We start from the raw sequence: 10495 nt of genomic DNA on the forward strand, positions 1-10495 counted from the left end.
TATATATATATATATGGCTAATACACAGATAAGAAACAAACTTGTGGACATTTTATTATATATATATATGTGTGTGTGTGTGTGTATACACATATATTTCCTAATATAGCCTTTATAGTGAACAGTACTGTTGATAAGCTTAGCTGTCCGTTCAGTTTCTATACATTGTTAACCATCGAATATATTATCAGAGAATAAAAAAGCGCAGATCTCAACAGCTTTGATATTTTTCAGTTATAAATTTTATTAACGTTTCTTGCCTTTTTATATATATAAGAAAAAACCGCATATAATGCTACCTAACTTCCGATTTGCTGTTACCAATATCGGTAGAGTTGTCTTATCCTACTTTGTAAGTTAAAGAAAAAGATAAAGGAAAACTGAGAAAAATATTGGTAATACTTAAAATATAACTTCTGTATATTTTTTTCTTAATTTGTACTATTAGTTAAACTGTTCTGTAAAATATGAATTAATTGTTTGCTTGTTGTAATATGATTTGCTGTTTATACCTTAAAAACACATATATTAAAAGTACAAATCTATCAAGAATTTTGTGCAGGCATTTCAAGTGATTACACAGGCCATTATGGAACGTGCTGCCATCTAGTGGCTACTTTATAATCCAACTCTTCAAGTTAAAATAAATAATACCTGAAAATTAAATTAAGTTCAGAAAATCTAAAAGAAAGTAGTGAGATGGATATGTGTAGCCATAACTGAATTAATCTTCTTAAACTCTTCACCTAAATTTATTGAATCTTAACGATTATGTGATTAGCAGTGTTTAAAGCTTTATACTTAGACTTTCATTTCTATTTTTTCATTATGTACGTTTAGTCTCAGATGTTGTTTGTAAAACGATAATTTTCAGTAATGGAAAAAATAACTTTTGTTCTGCAGAAAGCCCTAATGTAAATTTGGCGTAGAAGTGTGTGTGTGTATGTGTCTATATTACTTTTATATTTTAACACAAGATGGGAGGACAGTCGTCATTTTGTCGATCGAGCACTAAATTATGAATGTTTGGTTTGTTTTGAATATCGCGCAAAGCTATATGAAGGCTATTTGCGCTAGTCGTCCCTAATTTAGCAGCGAAAGACTAGAGGGAAGGCAACTAGTCATAACCATCCACCGCCAACTCTTGGGCTACTCTTTCACCAAAGAATTGTGGGATTGACCGCCAGATTATAGAGCCCCCACGACTGAATGTTTGGTGGAACGGGGATTCGAACCTGCGGATTGCATGTCTAGTGACTTAACCACCTGACCATGCCAAGCCAATTGTTAATGAATTGCACAATGATTTTCTGAAAAAAAGCTAACGGAATATTTGGCATTTATCAATTAATTTAAAACAAAATCCGTAAAAAGAAGTGATTTACTGTTATATTTAAGACAAATAAGTAAGATTCGTAATATACAATATAATTCATTTTGTCGAAATAATTATTTTTTCACTCAATAAACACATAAAAATGAGTTCATCATTTATTTGATGACGACGCTTGTGCACATGTTTAACACGGTCCATAAAAGGAACTCGTCTAACTAGCATGGTCCTGAAAAGGAACTCGTCTACCTAGCACGGTCCATAAAAGGAACTCGTCTAACTAGCATGGTCCTGAAAAGGAATTCGTCTACCTAGCACGGTCATGAATAGGAACTCGCCTTGCTAGCAAAGTCCTGAAAAGGAACTCATATAGTCAACACGGTCTTGAAAATGAACTAATATTTCCGAGTTCTTCTCGTAACAGTCTCCAGAATTAACTGACCGTCCGTTGTATAGTTTAGTTTTAGTATTTGTGACATCTAAGTATATGTAGTTCACGTGTTAAAATCTGATCTAAATCAAAATATAAATACTACTTATCTGTTCCGAGATTTATGTGTATTGAATTGATATAGTATAATAGTTTCTCAGTACAACATAGCAATCTTGACGTCATTATTCTTATAGCTGGCCTGCACTGGGTGGAATGTGTTTTGACACTGACGCTGCTTCACAGAACGTTAGTGGCCGCTGATCGTTCCCTAATAATCCATACAAACTAATGTTGTATAACACCTGAAGTTTTATATTTATTTCAGAAGTGCATCACTTTAGTGAAAAACTCTATCCATCCATCCATTTATAAAGTCATCTATCTATCCATCCATACATCTACATACCTACATCTCTCTCCATCCATCCATTTATAAAGTCATCTATCTATCCATCCATACATCTACATACCTACATCTCTCTCCATCCATCCATATATATATATATATCCATCACCCATCTATCTATTTTTGTTCCTTGACCGAAGAGATCGTTAGGTGGCACCACTGACAGTGCTTCTGTTGTTATCTGTCTCAATTTGTCTCGGTTTTGGACTGCTGTTAAGAATTCTCTTAACACATTCGTTTATGTTATCTGACCAGCGTTTTATTTGTCTTCAACGCCTTTTTTTTCATGGTATGTTCCTTGCAGAATGGTGTTAGCAAATCCGGAGGATCTAGTGATATGTCCAAAGTATTTGTGTTTTCTTCTTGTTTCTATAGTCAGCATGAAAAAGGATTTCTGTTTACTAACGCTCTCGTCTAAAATTGGTCTTGTGCTATGTGTAGCTTCTCAGTACATGATTTGGATATTCCAGAAGTTCGTTATTTTATTGAGAATATAAGTGATTTTAATCGATGAGCTCCTCAATTGGCGAGAATAATGTGACAACGACTAATATTAATAAAATGACATATACATCTTCACTACACGTCTATTTCGCAGACAGAGATCCATCCACATATTTTAATGATTATGTTAAGTAAGTAACCCTTTGAAAATATCCGTACTAAAGTAGCACCATCACCTTTAATCTCTTCAAACTAAACAAGCATCATCTTGAAGCAGTCCATACTAAACTAGAAGCTCAGTGAATCTATCAATAAGAAAATGGCAGCTCCTGGAGAATGTCTATATTAAACAAGCAGTATCTTGAAGCTGTCCATACTAAATCAGCAGCTCCTTGAACTAGTCCATACTAAACCAGCAGCTCCTTGAACCTGTCCATACTAAACTATCAGCTCCTTCAATCTGTCCATACTAAACTAGTAGTTCCTTCAATCTGTCCGTACTAAACTACCAGCTCCTTCAATATATCCATACTAAACTATCAGCTCCTTCAATCTGTCCATACCAAACCAACAGTTGCTTGAACCTGTCCATACTAAACTATCAGTTTCTTCAATCTGTCCATACTAAAATAGTAGCTCCTTCAATCTGTCCGTACTAAACTAGCAGCTCCTTCAATATGTCCATACTAAACTATCAGCTCCTTCAATCTGTCCGTACTAAACCAACAGCTGCTTGAACCTGTCCATACTAAACTAGTAGTTCCTTCAATCTGTCCGTACTAAACTAGAAGCTCCTTCAATATATCCATACTAAACTATCAGCTCCTTCAATCTGTCCGTACTAAACTAGCAGCTCCTTCAATATATCCATACTAAACTATCAGCTCCTTCAATCTGTTCATACTAAACCAGCAAGTCCTACAGTCTGTCTATACTAAACTATCAGCTCTTTCCATCTGTCCATACTAAACTAGCAGTTCTTTCAATCTGTCCATACTAAACTAGTAGCTCCTTGAGACTGTCCATACTAAACTATCAGCTCCTTCAATCTGTCCATACTAAACTATCAGCTCCCTCAATCTGTCCATACTAAACAATCAGCTCCTTCAATCTGTCCATACTAAACTATCAGTTCCTTCCATCTGTCCATACTGAGCCAGCAGCTCCTTAAGACTGTCCTTACTAAACTCCATGATAAATTAACAGTTATGTAATAAATTCACAAGAGTTGCTAAAAAGCTTCAATAAAGATTATAACAAATAATAATTAGTATTAATTATGAATGACAGGCAAACCAAAAAAAAAGCTTCTATTTGTGTATATATGTGTGTGTGTGTGTGCGCGAGTATGTATATTTCTAATACACGTATAAAAATACCAGAATCTTAGTTCAGGGTCATCTTTCTTCTTTGACTAAGATACATGGCTTCTAGAGTTACGCTAGAAATGTAGAAGAGAAATCCAACTCCATTGCTGTAGTTACCATGTAACAACGAAAAATGCAGGTCACTCATAAAATTTTGTGATGACAAAGTACGAGAATATTAGTTACCATATGTATGAAGGAGAAATCCAACTCTAGCGCAGTAGGACGCTATTATTTGTTTAATAAACTAACTTCTCGGGATATTAATTAAAGTAACTTTGTCATATTCATACTGCCTCGTTCGAGTTTCGGGGCCCTTCCTCCAACATATTAACATTGACCTGCTGTGAGGACTGGGAGATGAGTCACTTCTGGCCACTATGCGGGGTATTCGATTTCAAGGACTTTTATCATCTTCTCATTTATTTCGTAACCACCAGAAAAACTGCATTTTTGAAGCCTGACAAATAACTTATAACGTACTTCAATGTTTTGAACTTTCATAGATTGTTTTTTCGTATACAATTTCGACAGACCTACTAAGACCTCCAAAATACCTTAATAATAACAAGTTGCTCTTGGCCATTTTTTTTAAATACAAAATTTGATAACTGATAAGAAAAAATCACGGAAAAATGAAAAACAAAGCAAAAGCCCAAATAACCTTTGTTACCTTTTGAATCTTGCAAGCACCAAACAAAGGTTTTCGTGCAATCACCTTTAGGCCAGTCCTAGCCGATGTCCAAAAATACTACCTTTCTTAGTTAATTCGAAAGTAATATTAATTAGTATTTCTGTTTATTGTGAAATAAAACTACTAAGGTTATCTACCATAGTCCCTAATTTTATGTTAATATCCAGAGGGAAGGCAGCCAGTCAGCAGCACCCTTCCACCCACCATGCAAGAGAAGGGATTGACTGCCACCCCTATAACGCACCAACACCTTAAGGTACGGTAAGTATTTTGTGATACTTTACGGATTGAAACACGTCTCATCAGCTCCAATATCCAGAGTTGTACCATAGGGCCAACCCGCGCCTAAGATTAATTAATATACACCAAATACAAATAATAACACCTCAAATGATATGTATCAGTAACTTGAATATTTGGAACAAGTCGATTAACTCCGAGTTGCTGTGACAAAAACACATGCTATTTATCTGAAAATAACCACAATAAGACGTGATGTCAAAATGAAAATACCCAGCATCCACTAACAACACCATATCGCAGTGATCCATGAGTGAATTTAATGCTATATAACAAATTGTTTATGGTAATCGGTTTTGTGTATTCTTTGACACATTTGGAAAACTTCAAGACAACTTATATAAAGCCACTCTTACTTTTAGCTTGTTTCAAAAGACGACAGTACAACCGGTACATTTCTTTCAAATTGAGTTCAAGACGAAAAGCCCACGGTAGTTGCACACATCAATATCACTGGCGAGGGGTTAAAGTTACCAAGTACAAATATGTGTTTTTATATCGTTTCGTTTACTTGAATGTGATTCGAATGACGAAAGTTAACTTCAAGGACATCCTCAAGATAACGAATTCACACTGTCGCACAGCCATGTTGAGTAAGTTCCGAACTATATTATTATACATACACGTGAGTAAAGTTCGCGGAATTTATTGGTGGTATATGTGACGTTCCAAACTTTGTATTATGATACATACACGTGAGTAAAGTTCGCGGAATTTATCTGTATTTGTGTTTTTTGTTTATTGCTAAGCGCAAAGCTGCACAATGGGCTATTTGCAAGTATCGAAACCCGGTTTTTATCGTTATAAGCCTTCAGACTTTCTGCTGAGCTACTGGGAGGAGGGCTGTATTTGTGAGGCCCCGAACTACATTACAGTACTACACGTGAGTAAAGTTCGCAGATTTTATCAGTGGTATTTGAAAATTTCCGAACTACATTAGTATAGATAAACGTGAGTAAAGTTCGCGGAATTTATTGATGGTATTTGTGTAAGATCTGAGCTGTATCATTATACCTACACGTAAGAAACTTGTTAAAGCCAAAACTATAGTTAATTGATTCAAATATTTATAACAACACATAATTGGGAAGATAAACAGTGTTACACTCCAACTTAGTAGGAAAGGCAAATAAGAAGATACGTTTTTCAACTTTTCTATTTTGTCAATTGTGAAGAGTACTTTCGCAGTATCAAACGACTGCTTCTCAGTTTCCCACAGAAGACAAGACAGTAAATGAAGAGATGAACAATAAAATAACTTGAGAGAAGAATCAAGAACATTTTCAAACGGTATAAAGGGAACGAAGACAAATATTGATGTTAAATATAGGTTCTTTCTTATTATCCTTATACTTAACAAATGTAAATCTACCAGTAGATACAATAATGATGTTGAATAGAGGTTTCTCTTGTTGTTCTTCTAAATAACTAATTAAAATCTACTAGAAGATAAAATACTTGGTGGCCTTATATGTAGCCAATTGAAGTATACTAGAAGTTGAAATACTGGTGCTGAATGGGGGAATCTTTATAGCGTTTTAGTTATAGTGTCGTAAGACATGTTTTAATTTAGACGTTTTGTATTGTTTGATAGAGGAATTTTCTGCATGAAATAGTGATGATGTATGACGCCTAGAAATTTCCTTAGTGTGTAAAATTGACGTGGCATCTCGAATTTTCTAGAGTACTGAGGGGAAATATTGTAATAATATAATAACACCAGAGAATCAGTTAGTTAGGCACTTGATTATTTGGTCAATTAGTTTAGTTAATGAGTCTTTTAAAGTGTCATTGATTGATTACAGAGTTAGAGATAGCAAGTGTATTTGTCAGGCAGTTTTCAGTTTGTATCGTAGATACGAGAGAAAATTTAACAAGTAAATGACTGTTCAGCTTTATTTGTGAGATAGGCCTCTCGCTCGGTGAGCTTGTAGATCATGTTGTAGAAGAAATAAAACGCTTACCTTTTCCTTAAGTAGATTGGATTTTGCATTATTTTTACCGAATAATACAAAAAAGGACATTCGAAATGATAAAAATCGTGACAATAACTGCATCAGGAGTGGGATTATTTTGGTAAAAATCAAATCAAGACCAAACTTCAAGATGGTGATACATGATCTAAGTGAAATTGAAAATTTGCTGGAAATGGTGAAGCAATGAACTAAGAATGAACAGAAGACCAAGAAGAAAGAGACAGAAAATTAAGAGAAGACCACAAGGAAAGAGACAGGAATTTAAGAGAGGCATTAAAAGAGAGATTCAGATTAAAATAAGTATGAATAAAGATGAATATGATTGAAGATCAAAGAAGCTATTGGAGATGTGCATAATGATAGTAACAGCAAAACTGAAGTAGCACAAAAGTACATCAACAAAGTAAAAAAAAATCTATGAAGTACAGAAAGATTAAAGCAGCAAGTGAGGTAGAAAATAATATCAATGATAGAATAAAACTTATGGAAATTGATTTGTGAATGCAAGGACCAAACCAGGCACACCTCTCTCCGTATCTGCTTGAGTAGTTCAGCCCCAAATACCAGGAGTACCTATCTATCCCACTCTTGCTACTACTACTGTTGTGCCACCTATTACTGCAGTACTTTCCTGGACCACTTCAGTTGTACAGCTACCTAATTTAGTTCCCGAATTTTGCTAGCGAGCTCAACAACATCATCCAGTTGAGAAACCAATAGATTATGATGGATGAATACCATGGGAAGTATATCAAGCTCAGTTCGAAATAATTTTTAAAGTGAATGAATAAAGTAGTAAACAATAGCTTTCATGTTACTCAATTAAAAGGACAAACCTTAACAATGTTAAGCAACTTTCCATAATAACTGTCAGGCATTGGTGACCAACCACCTTATCAAACAGATTTGTAGTGTTACATTGTTTCCAAAGCAAAGTTCAGGAGCAAAGTAATGAGAAAAGACGAAACCTTAGCCGAACTTGTGGAAGATGTGGAAAGGCTAGCTCAGTTATCTTACCTAGATGTTCCACGTGGAGTGATGAATTCTTTGGCAACTAACTAATTCATAGATACCATAGTGGATAAGTACATGCAAATTAGCCTAAAGCAAAATAGATGAACATCATTAAAGAAAGTTGTCTAATTGGCAATGGAAATTATATTAGATAAAATCGCAGACAAACAAATAAATTAATCATCCAGAAATTATTAATCTATCACACTAAATATACATTCTCCCTTGTGAAGGTCTAGAAGGGATTGAACAATTCATTATACAATTGTTAACTCGAAATGGAAGAAGTAAACCACAAGACAGAAGGTTTTTCAACTGCATCTTTAAAAGGATATATTGCTAAAAATTGATTTCGAGGATGCTAGAAGATGAAAGCTATTATAATGTGAAAAACGTGGGCAGTGCATACGAGACTGTAATGAATCAGTCGTTGACAATAAACTAAGGACACGATATCTTGGAAATGTGAATACTCCGTCTGCCTAACAGAAACAAGGTGTAAATTCTTTAAAGAAACGAGTTCACGAGTCATTAGGTGTATTGATGATAAGTATGTTGATCAACACTGGTTATTCATCTACAGTTGTTTGACTAGGTCTGATAATGAAAGGTGGAACGTTGCCTACTGAGATGAAGAAAGAAAGAAAGAAAGTTCTAGCACGAGAAAAGATGAAAGTCACCTCACTATGTGAGGATAAATAACACCGAGAAAGAGTTCATGTTGGAAATAAATTTTATGAAAAATACGGATATGAAGCTAGACTAGCTTCAAATTGCCTCACAGGAAATCTCCATGTGCTATACAACAATTACATCACCACCTCAAATGGACCTCAGATGACAAGAGATGAGCACACAGGTTTATGAAGACATAATCTAGAAGAAGAGATGGTCCAAACCAATGGATATTCCTTGTTAGATTGTTTGGCATTACATAGATATTGTGATGTTACCAAAATGTGATCATTTTTATCAAGAGTATGTAACAGCTCTTTCCAATGCAAAATATTCATACACTCAGATCATAAAGATGTGTTCAGATCGAGGATTTAGAATCTTTCAAGAGGGGGATATCTCTTGTACTTAATAGTATTAGAAAATAAAGGAATATAAATCAAACTGGGACATCAAAATCATTCAAAAAGAGACAAAGATACCCGTGTCAAGTTATACCTCAGCAGGAAAAGATGAGAATCCACACACATAAAAGTCAGTTGCAAAGACTGTCTACATGCCCTAGGCAACAATATTCAACGTAACCAAGAATGTTCTCCATAAAAAAAAAACCACGACAAATGTCATGTGTACACATGCTACTTCCATGATATATCCATTTAACTGTCACCTGTCTCAAGCAGGTGCATAATGAAACGGGTATTTATGCCAATCCATATGAAGACATAATGATTTCTGTGTGACTGGACTATTGAAATGAGTGCTGGGAAACCGTCGTCCTTTTACACTAGATGGCTTACAGAAAACATCAGAGAGTAGTTGTGTGCTTTTGACATGACAGCCTTACAGCGGAGCCTTTTACAATGGAAACTACACTGCAGGACTATTGCCAGGATGTGCGACTGTCAGATGGAGCATGACTGGACGTGGCTACACGGGTTGTGACGACGTGGTGATGCTCCAAAATCATTTTAATATAACGTACTCAATCTTTGTACTTATGAATTACATCACATTTTGCCTTTTCTGTAAAACACATATTTAAAGTTTATTGAAAACATGAATAATCCCCGAGTGCAAGAATATCTCTGTTAAGGAATTAATTAAATAATTACACCAGCTTTTTGTTATTACAAAATTTCCCAGGGTAGCTATCGCACCTGTTGTTATTGAATAGAACAAGTTTTTAAAGGTTAATATAGGATATAACTTATCGTGGGATATTATTGAGATTACGGCCAAAAATGTTGCTAACAGTTTGGTATCCAAGTGATTCAATCTTTAAAAGCAAGTACGTAAGAAAAAGTATATTTAATTAGCTATACCCATTACTAGCTTGATTTTTAGTTTCGCTCTAAGTAGGCAGATTGTTCTGATTGAAAGTTGATGCTAATTCTATTACTTCCTGTCAGCAATATTTTGCATCAAAACGTTTGCATGAGGCGTACAATGTCAAGTCGTGATTCATAAAATAAGTTTTACTGCCTAATACGCATCTAACAGGGGGCGTTGGTTCAAGTTTAAGATCTTAAATAATAATTAAATTTCTACGGTAATGCTATGTTTATGCTCAAAAAAGTGCCTCATAAAGCATTGGGTTTGATATATAATAATAGATTCTCATAATAAAATTTGTAAAATGCATATTTATCTACTTACTTCCTAATGATCTTGTTCTTATTGTATTAAGAACATGCGTGTTCTTGGTCGACATTTTATCGGACCTGATGACATTAAGCTTTGAAATATAGGTTGGTAATCACGCTTGTAGAGATTTAAGAACAAAGTCAATGGCGGCCTGGCAAGGCCAGATGATCAGGGCGCTTGACTCGCAATCTGCGGGCTTGAATCCA

At 34.9% G+C, this 10495-nt stretch overlaps 1 protein-coding gene across 2 annotated transcripts in view; it reads left to right on the forward strand.

Moving 5' to 3' along the window:
• The first annotated feature begins 5596 nt into the window (after positions 1–5596).
• The window catches only part of LOC106462958, a 35391-nt gene continuing 30492 nt past the window's right edge, over positions 5597–10495 (forward strand). The window contains exon 1 of one of the 2 annotated variants that reach the window (XM_022390359.1): positions 5597–5672. The gene's annotated coding sequence lies outside the window, so the exon portion shown is untranslated. The other variant, XM_022390358.1, reaches the window with a different exon arrangement.

Source organism: Limulus polyphemus, unplaced genomic scaffold (genome assembly GCF_000517525.1).
Source record: "Limulus polyphemus unplaced genomic scaffold, Limulus_polyphemus-2.1.2 Scaffold1290, whole genome shotgun sequence".
NCBI classification, from domain to species: Eukaryota; Metazoa; Arthropoda; class Merostomata; order Xiphosura; family Limulidae; genus Limulus; species Limulus polyphemus.